The 10,870-nt window shown below is 33.2% G+C and overlaps 1 long non-coding RNA gene across 1 annotated transcript; it reads right to left on the reverse strand.

The window, feature by feature from the left end:
• Positions 1-8,013: 8,013 nt before the first annotated feature.
• LOC137924731 (uncharacterized) lies at positions 8,014-10,386 on the reverse strand. Its single transcript, XR_011107603.1, has 3 exons — positions 10,289-10,386; positions 9,000-9,063; positions 8,014-8,221 (listed from the first exon to the last, which is right to left on the reverse strand). It is a non-coding gene; the product is annotated as an uncharacterized lncRNA (long non-coding RNA).
• Between the last annotated feature and the right edge of the window lie 484 nt (positions 10,387-10,870).

Consider the following 10,870-nt stretch of genomic DNA (forward strand, 5'->3'; position numbering starts at 1 on the left):
TACGCTGCACTTTATGGTCCGTGGTCGACCCTAGTTCCTTAAGGCCCCAGTAGTGCACTGCTATATGACTTGCTCATTTGTTTCAACATGGACAAACCCAGTGGATTACCTGGGCTATATCGGTAAGTTTCGTCCCTCATTGGACCTCCTCGAGCAGTGATAGCCCAATGATAGAGGACTAATACTTACGATCGTGGGTCGCGGGTTTGATTCCCTGAATCTGAATGAATCTTTTGGTAATTCACACTTAATTATATAGAATTGCCACTACTCACAAACAAGTTTTCAGAGGATAGGCAATAGCGTCTTCTGCGTACTATAATACTACACTGCGATCGCCAACTCGCCTGCCAAGCGTGGCGAATATGGTATATCCCCCTATAGGTATTTTTGTGGGAGGCCTAAGTATTGCAGTAGTCATCTATGACCTGAAACCACGATTGGTCATCGTCATTCTTGATTCGATCTTGTAGAAAATTATCGGGCATAGTTCTCTTCATGGTTCGATAAGCGAATATGACGCTCGAAGTGAGAATCTACTTTTCATCGCTGAAAGTGTTTATAGGTAACTTTTCCATAAACCCATAAGCGCTTTGAGGCTTTTTAGATAAAGCCTTAAAGTACTGATGGGTTTATGGACGAGTATGCTTGTACGTATGTTTGGCAAAGTAATGGTTAAGTTATAGGTACTAAAATGTCGATGTTAATTTTAAAAAAGTTATTTCAAATTAAGTCTACTCTAGTGAACATTTAAGCCGTCTTCTGTATAACGAGGAAACAAAAGATTTGCCAGGTAGTGTTCTTTTACTCCAACATCCAATATAGCGTGCGTGCGGTCGTTGGGGGAATCGACTTAATTATCCAATCAAGCATCCAATTACTACTAGTGAACCGCTTATTAGAACATCAGGGTAGAGGTTCTAATGTTGAAATGTATCATTGACGTGGCTCTGCTGCTACTGAAATCTATTACAATGTATTACGATGTATTCGGATGTTTCCAGCTCACGTATTCAGAATAACATTAATAAACAATGAATAAAAAATGACTTTTTTTTCTTTTTTATGGAATATTATTTGTGAAATTTGATAACCAGTTATAGGTTTTTATTTAATTTAATTCTTTTGTCAAGTCGTACCACAAAATATTCACAATTTGGCATTATTCGATCTTCTCGCCTTTCGGTCACTTAATTTATGTTCACCATATCATACTTAATTTTAATATTCATGTTTATACATAAAGATACAAAGCTATAATAAACTATAACAACTATTAAAGTAAATAGGAATGATTTATTGTTATTTAATGACATTTTGTTTATTTACTGTGATTAAACGTCATACGTGTAGATTTAGTAGCATTTATCGACAAATCTGATAAAAACTTTAAAATTTAAGCATAATATATTTGCAATTAAGTAATTGAGTTAAGTTAATCATCTTAATGACTTAGTAATTCTTAAGAATTTAATATAAATATCAAAATAAAAATGTATTTTAAATTGTTACATTTTTTGTATTATCTAAATGAAAGTTGCTATATTTGACAGGCGATTGCATAAAAAGCAACGGGGGTTTACGTTAGTGCTAACAGAGTTGACATAGAATAAGATAAAATAATTAAAATTCACATAAATACTGTGATTATAAGAAATAGAGGTAAATTCCCCATTTGCAGTGGCACTAGAAGTAAGAGAGTATGCGCTTAAGTTAGTTGTTCGTTAAAGTGTTTAATGTTATTTGGCGGTAAACAATCTTAAAATTTATTTTATAAATTAAGAACTAATAAAATATCATACGAAAGATGATTTGCTTCTTTGAAAGCTTCAAAAGTAAAATTTATTAAGGTTTGAAACAATAACACCGAGATTATTTTCAAACACGCAGTTCTTTTTCTCAACAATGTTTACGGTTGAGTCTGATAATTGTGGTTCGCTCAAGCGGAAAAACTGTATTCTAGAGGAAACCACAACACTAATTGCGCATTAACGGTTCATTTAGTTTCACCTTTGAATAGAATATATAATTAAATTTTATTTAAAAAAATATTAACAATAAAATGTTGGTAGTATATCGATGTGTAAGTAATTAGTTTCAAGAGACGTTTGAAGATTTTACACACGTCTTCTTGATGTCTTTCTGTCTTCTGTCAATTTAAAACATATTTTATAAAATAAGTACAAAATTACCTGGTGCAAAATAATCGCAGTGCTGTCTGTTTGCGGAAACCAGCCCGCAGAGACCAGACAAGACCAGACAAGATCGGACAAGACCGGACAAGACAAGATAAGACCAGACAAGACCAAAAAAGACCACACAAGATCAGCACCGGTTGCCTCGAATGAGTGAACCTCCCGACTCACGCATTCGCGTCGGTGGGCACGATGTCACGGTGGGGCGGTACATGAAGTACCTCGGCCTCACTCTGTACAGTCGCTGAGGCTTCGAAGAGCTCTTCGATCGCTTCGTCCCCCGAATTGAGAGGATAGCGGGTGTCATGCACAGACTGCTGCCTAATGCCTTGTCCTCACCCCGGAGGCGAGGCATCTTGAACGTCCGAAAGATTTCCGCCCCGAAACCAAAAAAAAAAGAGAAGGTGGTCCGTTTTCTGATCATCCCGGATACGAATACAGATACGAATACAAAAGAAGAACATGATTTATGTGATCAGCGACGTAAGCAGGACCTCCACTATGTAGACCAAAGACAGTGAAAGTCACGAGAAGTCGCTAGATGCAAGCAGGGTAGGAACTATCATCCAGGTGATTGTCAAGGCACGCCATACCATTGATCATGATGATGGTATTATATAATTTAACTCAAATTAATTTAATTTAGTGGCTTGAGAAGTATTTCATTACTTTTATTCGTTGGACTTTTCTAGATCGGATGTAGACGTTACATCATTCGTTACACTTTTTCAATCAATAATGCATCACTTTGCTCATTACCACAGTGATACTGTTCAACTGTTTCAAGCCGCGATATGCCAACATCGAAGCCGTTGTTTTTCGTGACAGACACGAATTTTCAACTCTGTTATTTGAAAAGTTTTAACGAACCCAATTAAAGGATGCTAAGTGCAAGGCAATCATTCTTTCAAAAAGTAATGCTTTAACAAGCTATGGTTTATTGTGCACTGATGTGGTATTTGTAGGAAAGCTTACTTGTTTTGTAAACTTCATTATCAAAGATTCATTCAGTTGCTTATAATGAATTTTCTATGTTGCCGGCCTTCTAGTATACTGCCTCACAGTCGCTATTTGATAGCCTTTCGGCCTCAATGACCAATTATTGCATATGACACGCCTTTAGCTGCATCAGACGCGCAATTTTTTGAGCTACGTCGTTGACCTCGGTAATTTTAATTATGACAGATTTTATGCTACTCGGGAATTTTAATAAAGATAGGTTTGGTAACCCGCATCCTTTGATTTTTATTACCATCACGTAGCTCATATCAATACTTTAACGCATGAAATAATTATAGTAATAAATACTTTTGACAATGTTTTATCATTCTTTAAATATGTCAATATCGTTGAAATCATAGCCGGATTAGCCATCCAGGAAAATTACTTTTGTGTAAACGTTCGTTTCTACAAAACAGAAATAGAGTAAAGGAGGAGAGAGAAAGTGAAATTAAAATAGGGTGAATGTGTGATAGAGAAAGAAAGACGAAGATAGAGAGAAAGAAAAGGAGTGGGAGGTGGAGAAAGGTATGACAATAGTTAAAGAGAGGAAAATATATGGGGAGAGAGAGAGAGAGCAGTCGGAAAATCCTCCTTTTTAAAGTATCTGGAGGTTTAAAAAATTTAACTTAAATTTAAGATTACTAAATTTAAATCTAACTAATGACGCTGCAATTAATTTTAGCAAAGTGGACTATGCTTCTACTCGAAATTAGTAAAAAGAAATAAAAAATGCTGTAATTAGCCAATTTTTTTAATTAAAATATCTCTCTTGAAAAATTTCTTACTTTTTGTGACTACTTAGTCAGTAGGTATTTATATTTTCAAAGCGATTGCTGTTTAAAACAGTTTCAAGTGGTTTGAAATTTTACGAAATGTTCACTACCGGATTTATGACTTAAATTTCAAATGTTGTTACCAGAAATAGTATATTATAAAGTTTTCCCTCTTTAATGCGGAAAGCCGAAGGCAAGGGTCCCTTGAGTTAATGTAATCGTTTTAAAAGTTAACCATAGTAGGCTCTATTTATTATTTGTTATGTTTAAAATACAAAACAAAAATTACCAGATAACAGCCACCGATCGAGTTGAGCCGACTGATACTGAAGAATGGAGATGCTTAAAGTGTTTCAAGTTACAGTCCAAGCCAAGATCCCGATTCTAAATAACTCATAAGTGCTTTAGCTTAAAAGACTTAAAACCTCCTAAATTCGAGGAATATTTTAACGAATTCGAAAAAGTATATTTAAAGGATTTTTTGTCACATGTGTTAGGCTTAGTCTAAACTTCAACTAGCTCCAGAGACTATAAGTCGAAACATCGAGGTAGCACAAGAGGTTTTCAGTTCCGCTTGAACAACGTATACTTCGAGGCGAACTATCAAAAATAGCATAACGAGAGGCATTGCGGCAGGGACACCAATGCAAAGAGCGACGATCGAAGGGTTTTTAACTCAGCTTTCGTGTTAAAGTAGTTTATCTGACAAGAATTGTCAGTAAATAGATTCCTTATTTCAAATGTTATTAATTACATTAATCCACTGGATTAATTTACAGTGATTACTGATATAGTACTTGAGAAGAATGCAAGAAGAACCTAATTTGATAGAAACTAGAATCACATTGTGGCAATCTATAATAACATCCATTTACCTAAAGGTACGTGGGTTTTATACGCGCCTTAATTTGAAAGATGCCCACAAAACACTTAGCTAGGGTGTTTTTTGTTATAATTTTTACAACGTTCCTGAAACAATTGTAAATAAATTAACTCCTAAGCTTTATGCAACTCAAAACACCTTTACACTCTAATAGGATTTGTTTGCAGTAATAGACTATATGTTAGAAAGATTAATCGATTTCATAAATTGATTATATATTTATTCAAAGACATTACACAAGGGTGTATTGTGAATCGGTATACAGTTGCTTACTAAAGAGTCAATAATTATTAACTGACAAAATCAATGATGCGACTCTGCCTGGATAGCGGACAATTAGATTAAATATTTCAATATAAAATAAATAATACTCAACCCGTACTTATAACGTTTATTATAATATATACCTATTTCTTTAAACAGCCCAATAGCACTGTATAAAAAGAAAATAAAAGTAATTTTAATTCCTAACTTAAAATTATACGTTTCGCTCCTGAGTTCGTTCGATAAAAACAATTATGAAAATTTTAGTCTGCGAAGTTAAGAAAAACTCACTTAAAAAGTTCTGGAAGTCGAATTAGCATGCATTAAATAAAGATTCCTCTTACGATTGTTATTGTTTTCCTTTTGTAATGTATCTCGCAATTTTTGCCGTTTCTTTATCTTTGCTTTAATGTAAAGATTTTCAAGCCTTTGAAAAAAAAATTTAATGCAGGCTACATAGGGTAATTAATTGTAAATGTAAAAGCTTTTAGGGGGTGAATTGCCTATTTATTTTCAATTTATATATGTAACACCTAGTCCTAAAAACAATCATTTCGCTAGTAATAAATAACATAATAACACGTATTAAGTAAGATAATGTGCTTTCAAAACTCGTATTATTACACATTAAAATAATTATTGTTCTTTTTTGTCCCTGCGTACTCTGTTTGCCAGAAGTTCGTAGCCTGTTGAGTTCAATATAAAAAAAAAATGTAATATATTTCAGAGTAATCCCTTTATATACGCTGATTTAAATAGGTATAAAGGCTTTAAATATTTTCCACAATATAAATGAAACATAAAGATTCAACTTTCAGTTTTAATTTAACTTTTTAATCTGAACTCATGTTGAGAAAATCCAAATGAGGTAAAAAAAATTCTTTCACTAGAGAGTTCCAAATATTTTCATCGTGTTCAAGAGAGTGCCGGTAGAGAACTCTGAAGGGCATTCCTCTGAAGAAAAAATTGTTTTAAACTTTTACCGAAATGTTTTAAATAAATAGTATTATTTAAAATTTTATATGAATATATTTCTAACCAACTGATAGACAAGTAAAAAGTCAGTGAGTAGATCGCATAATCAACGGCTGCAAAGTTTTGAAGTTTCTGAATTGGAGACCACGGGCACAAGGGCAGTGTCTGACCTCACAGGGTAAACGGACGATCTTATTAAGATCATTCAACCCGGTCTAATTATAAATCTATGAATGTGGCCTGTGGCGTGAACGTGCTACGGCTGAAATTATTATGACGCTGATATTTGTTACATATAACTATCATATTACTGGCGCTGTAGAATTATGTATTTAGTTTAATTTTGTAATCTCACTCATACCATATCCTTTGTGTTACAAATTCGGAGAATTGTATACAATGAGATCATTTTGTGTTAAGCTACAACATATAATTTAATGGAATAATAACGTTCATTAAGTGGTACGCAAAATGTCCTGTTTATATCGATGCGGTACATAGTAAGATTACAATAATTTCAACATTTAACCCAACCTCGAACCGGAATACAAAATCCATGGGGTATCAACCTAAACGAATATCAAGTATTTTTTTACGTAATTTTATCTACAGATATGAAATCTTTAAGTGAAAGGATCATCGAGGTGAAAAACATCATTAATATCTCCATGTCAGCCGATAGACGCCCACTACTATGATGATGACCGGTCTTGCGCTGCCTACATACAGCGACTTCTTGCGATCTTGATAATGTCATCGTGCCTATCATTTACTGGCTTGTGGTCACCCCTTGAGAACCTTTAGGGTCCAAAAACTATCGATTGCACGAGCGATGTGCTCCGCCTACTGTCATTTCAGATGAGCAATTCTTCGAGCTTCGTTGGTGAACTAAATTCAGAAGAACCGAGTTCACCGGCGGATGTCCTTACTTCTGATTCGACGCACGAAAAATAATGACATAAATAAATACTGACTGTAATACCGTTTGTAGATTTAAAAATAAAAAAAAGTTTCTTAATTATTCAAATAACATTTTAAGTGTTCAATGTACCTTAGTAGTATTTATTGCAATAAAGTTAATTAAAGTATAGAGAACCGTACGAACTCGTTCAATTAAAATAAACAAAAAAATACAGGCTTGTACCCATCGTTATTTACATTCGATTTGCTGTTCTAGAAGCAAATCAAATATAAAATGAAAAATAGAAAACGGGTCACTGGCTGGTAATATAAGCCAATTTTATTTTTATTATTTGTTCGTCTGTGAGTCCTATGAAACCTTTTTCGATTATACTTCTCGTAAACAGATCAGGTGTTTGAATAATATCGCCATTAATTAAAATATAATTTTAATGAGCCTGTCTTTTATTAATATGGTGATTATTTTCTAGCAGTGGTAGCCTAATGGAAGAGGACTGATACTTACGATCGTAGGTCGCGGGTTTGATTCTCTTGATACAGTCTTTGTATAATTCACACTTAGTGCATTTATTATATAGGCTTGGCGCTGCTCATAAATAAGTTTCCAGAGGATGGGCAGCAGCAATCTCTGCGTATTATAGTACCAAACTGCAATCGCCAACCCGCCTTCCAAGCGTGGCGATTATGGTATATCCTCTCATAAATCTCTTTAGGGGAGATCGATTTCATGAAGTGGGTGTAACGCTTAACGTTGTTTCTATGGGTTGAAACGAAGACTACATTTGACTTATTTTTCTCTATGATTTCTTTGCATTATCTTCAACAGTATTAGCCATCATATTTGAATGTGAACATCTTACAACTGATCAATAAATGTTTCAGTACCTTTACCAAGATTGTTAATTATTGGAAAAAGCTTGTTCTAATTTACTGGAACCCTCTTCTAATTATAAAAATATCTACACTTTTTCAATAAAATATATGAAAATAAAAAATATCAACGTTTTCAGTGATATTTAATCAAATAAATAATAAACTAAAATAAACACTTTCCTATGTACTTAATTACCACTGTAGAATTCACACCATTGTCGCACATCATATAACAAGGATTGTAATAGGTTCTGTTGTTGGTTGCGCAAATTGGATAATATATTTTTGTACATTTACAATGTATGTTCATAATACTTACGGGTGTTGGGGGTATCCTGGAATGTTATTATCTTTTATTAATAATAAGATGACCTGACGGAAGTTGTTCTTTTTTAGTTTTGAATAATCAATATGAGGAGCAATGGTAGCTCAGTTGTAGAGGACTGAGACTAACGATCGGAGGTCGTGGGTTGGATTCCCGGAATAGTCTCGTTACATAATTCACTCAAATATATACGATTGCCACTGCTCACATACAAATTTCTAGAGGGTGGGCAGCAGCGTCGTCTGCGTACCATATTACCGCACTGCGTTCGCCTACCCACCTGTTTAGTATGGCCATTATAGTATATATACTCATAGATATCTTTGGGAGAGGCTTATGCCTTGCAGTGGGTGTCTATGGGCTGAAAAAACTCAATTTGAACACAAATAAAAATAAGTTACTTTAAAAACGTAGTGCATTTTGTACTGCTTGTAGATACCCAACATTGTAATTTTCGTTTGGTTCGTTTATAAACAATGATGATGCTTTTTCCAACAATGGAACAGGTACCATACAATTTAATATGTGAAAAACATGAATATTCAAGAATGATGCCGCAAACACTCATCGAGTACCCTTGTCATTTATTTACCAACATTGTAAACGAAAACCCCATTGGAAATTGTTATTTTTTCTGTAAGAAATTTCTAGAAGCGTTAGAAAATTTACGAAAATAGATAAATGAAAAGCTATGGTTTGAGTAAAGAATTACTTTTTACGCAAATAGATTTAACTTTTAGCCACCAACATATTAATGTTAAAAAAAACGATTTGTATGATCTACGTACCACTCTTCTATACTCGTTGTGTAAACAATATCTATCATAGATAACACTATGTTTATCAAGACACCTGTAATTTTTAGGAATATTATTGTATTTGATAAATATATGTAAAGTATAAACATTTACAAAGTAATAATTACAAATTTAGATGTAATCGAACAAAGAGATTATATAATATCAACATGAAAATATGTATCACATTACTCAAACATTTCATATTATATATCTTCATACATAACTATTAAAATGTATGTAAATGTTAAAATCTACTCAATTAAACTTTGTTGCATGTATATATATATATATCATTATAGTGACTTCAGCCTTATGTAGTCTTATGTAGTCCATTTCTGCATTTCCAATACGATCGGCTAGCAGCATAATTATTTTACGTATACATAGTTATTTTACGTTTACATATTCATAGTTCCAAAAGCGGTTCAGATGAATGCCCACAGATCTCTGGGTGACACAGGGGTCAGACCCCTGTTGGCGTGACAAAAAATAGGGGTTAACAATTTGTAAGCGGGTGTCAACGAAAATATATCTGTTTTTGATAGCACTAAAATGTTGGCTTTTGTCAAATTAGGCAGATGATATTTTAACAAGTTCGAATAATATTTTAAGATGCGGCTGTTACTTGTTTAAAATTGTATATTTCTCTTTAACTAATAAATAAGCTTGAAATGTATTGGCAGTGTACATCGGATTTAGTTAAATTTTGAAAGTGGTCCATAAAAATGCTGGGAACCCCCTAAATAAACTATAAAAAATATACATCACACAGAATAACATGCCGTGTAAGAACCATTGATGCGTAGTATATATATGGAGAAGCTGTAAAGAAGTTGCTAATACAATCTAATATATAAAATTCTCGAGTCACGGTGTGCGTGATTGAACTCCTCCGAAACGGCTCGACCGATTTTTGTGAATCTTAGCGTACATATTGACCAGGGTGGAGAATCGGACAATATTTATTTTTCATCCCCCTAAATGTTAAGGGTGGTCCACCCCTTTTTTTTAGACAAAATTTTTTGTTTTTATTTTTTTATGATACAGCATACAAAAATACATACAACTCTAAATTTTCATCTTTCTACAATCAACCCATAGAAGTGTTTCCTAGAAATAACATACATGGCAAAACAACGTTTGTGAGAACACCTAATAGTATATAAAAACGAAATCCTTCAATACCATTCACATCTTATTATTGATAAATATATTTTATAGATACTGCAGAGAAACATAAAATAAAAAAATAAAAAAGTTTAAAAATGCAGACTTACATGCGTAAAGTATAAATTTAGATATTCTCAAAAAAATAAACATTATGTTTTGGTATGTTTGTCTATTAAAATATAATATTGTTCGTTACACTGCAGTCTAAGAGTAAATTCAAACAAAAAGATTAAACATAATTGTGCGATACGAAAAACCAATTAATTAGCAACAACATTTTCGCGTGAAGCGAAATTAATTACATCGCATTACGTGATTAAAAGCAACCATTATCGAACATGTTTAATAAACTTGAGTATTTTTGCGGCGGCATGTCAATTTCACTCTGATTTTTATTCATTTATTTCTATCTTACGTATTAGGAAGTAAAGTAACGAAAGACAAATTCGAATTTGCGTGGTAAACAGTATTTTATACAACAAAGTGATCTAAAGACATAAAAGGGTAGGGCTATTTTAAGAATTTTACTGGCTACGGCGTCCAAGAACCAGAATGGGTGTAACTTACGCTCATATAAATGTTATATCAAGGTTAAATAAAAATATACGTCATACATCAACGTAAAGTGAAAATATATAATTTCTGAATCTGCATAAATATAATTTCTGAAACCATCGATTTTCACATAA

Source organism: Battus philenor, unplaced genomic scaffold (genome assembly GCF_028537555.1).
Source record: "Battus philenor isolate CCGP_79_NKW_IND1 unplaced genomic scaffold, ilBatPhil1.0.hap1 SCAF_24, whole genome shotgun sequence".
Lineage (NCBI taxonomy): Eukaryota > Metazoa > Arthropoda > Insecta > Lepidoptera > Papilionidae > Battus > Battus philenor.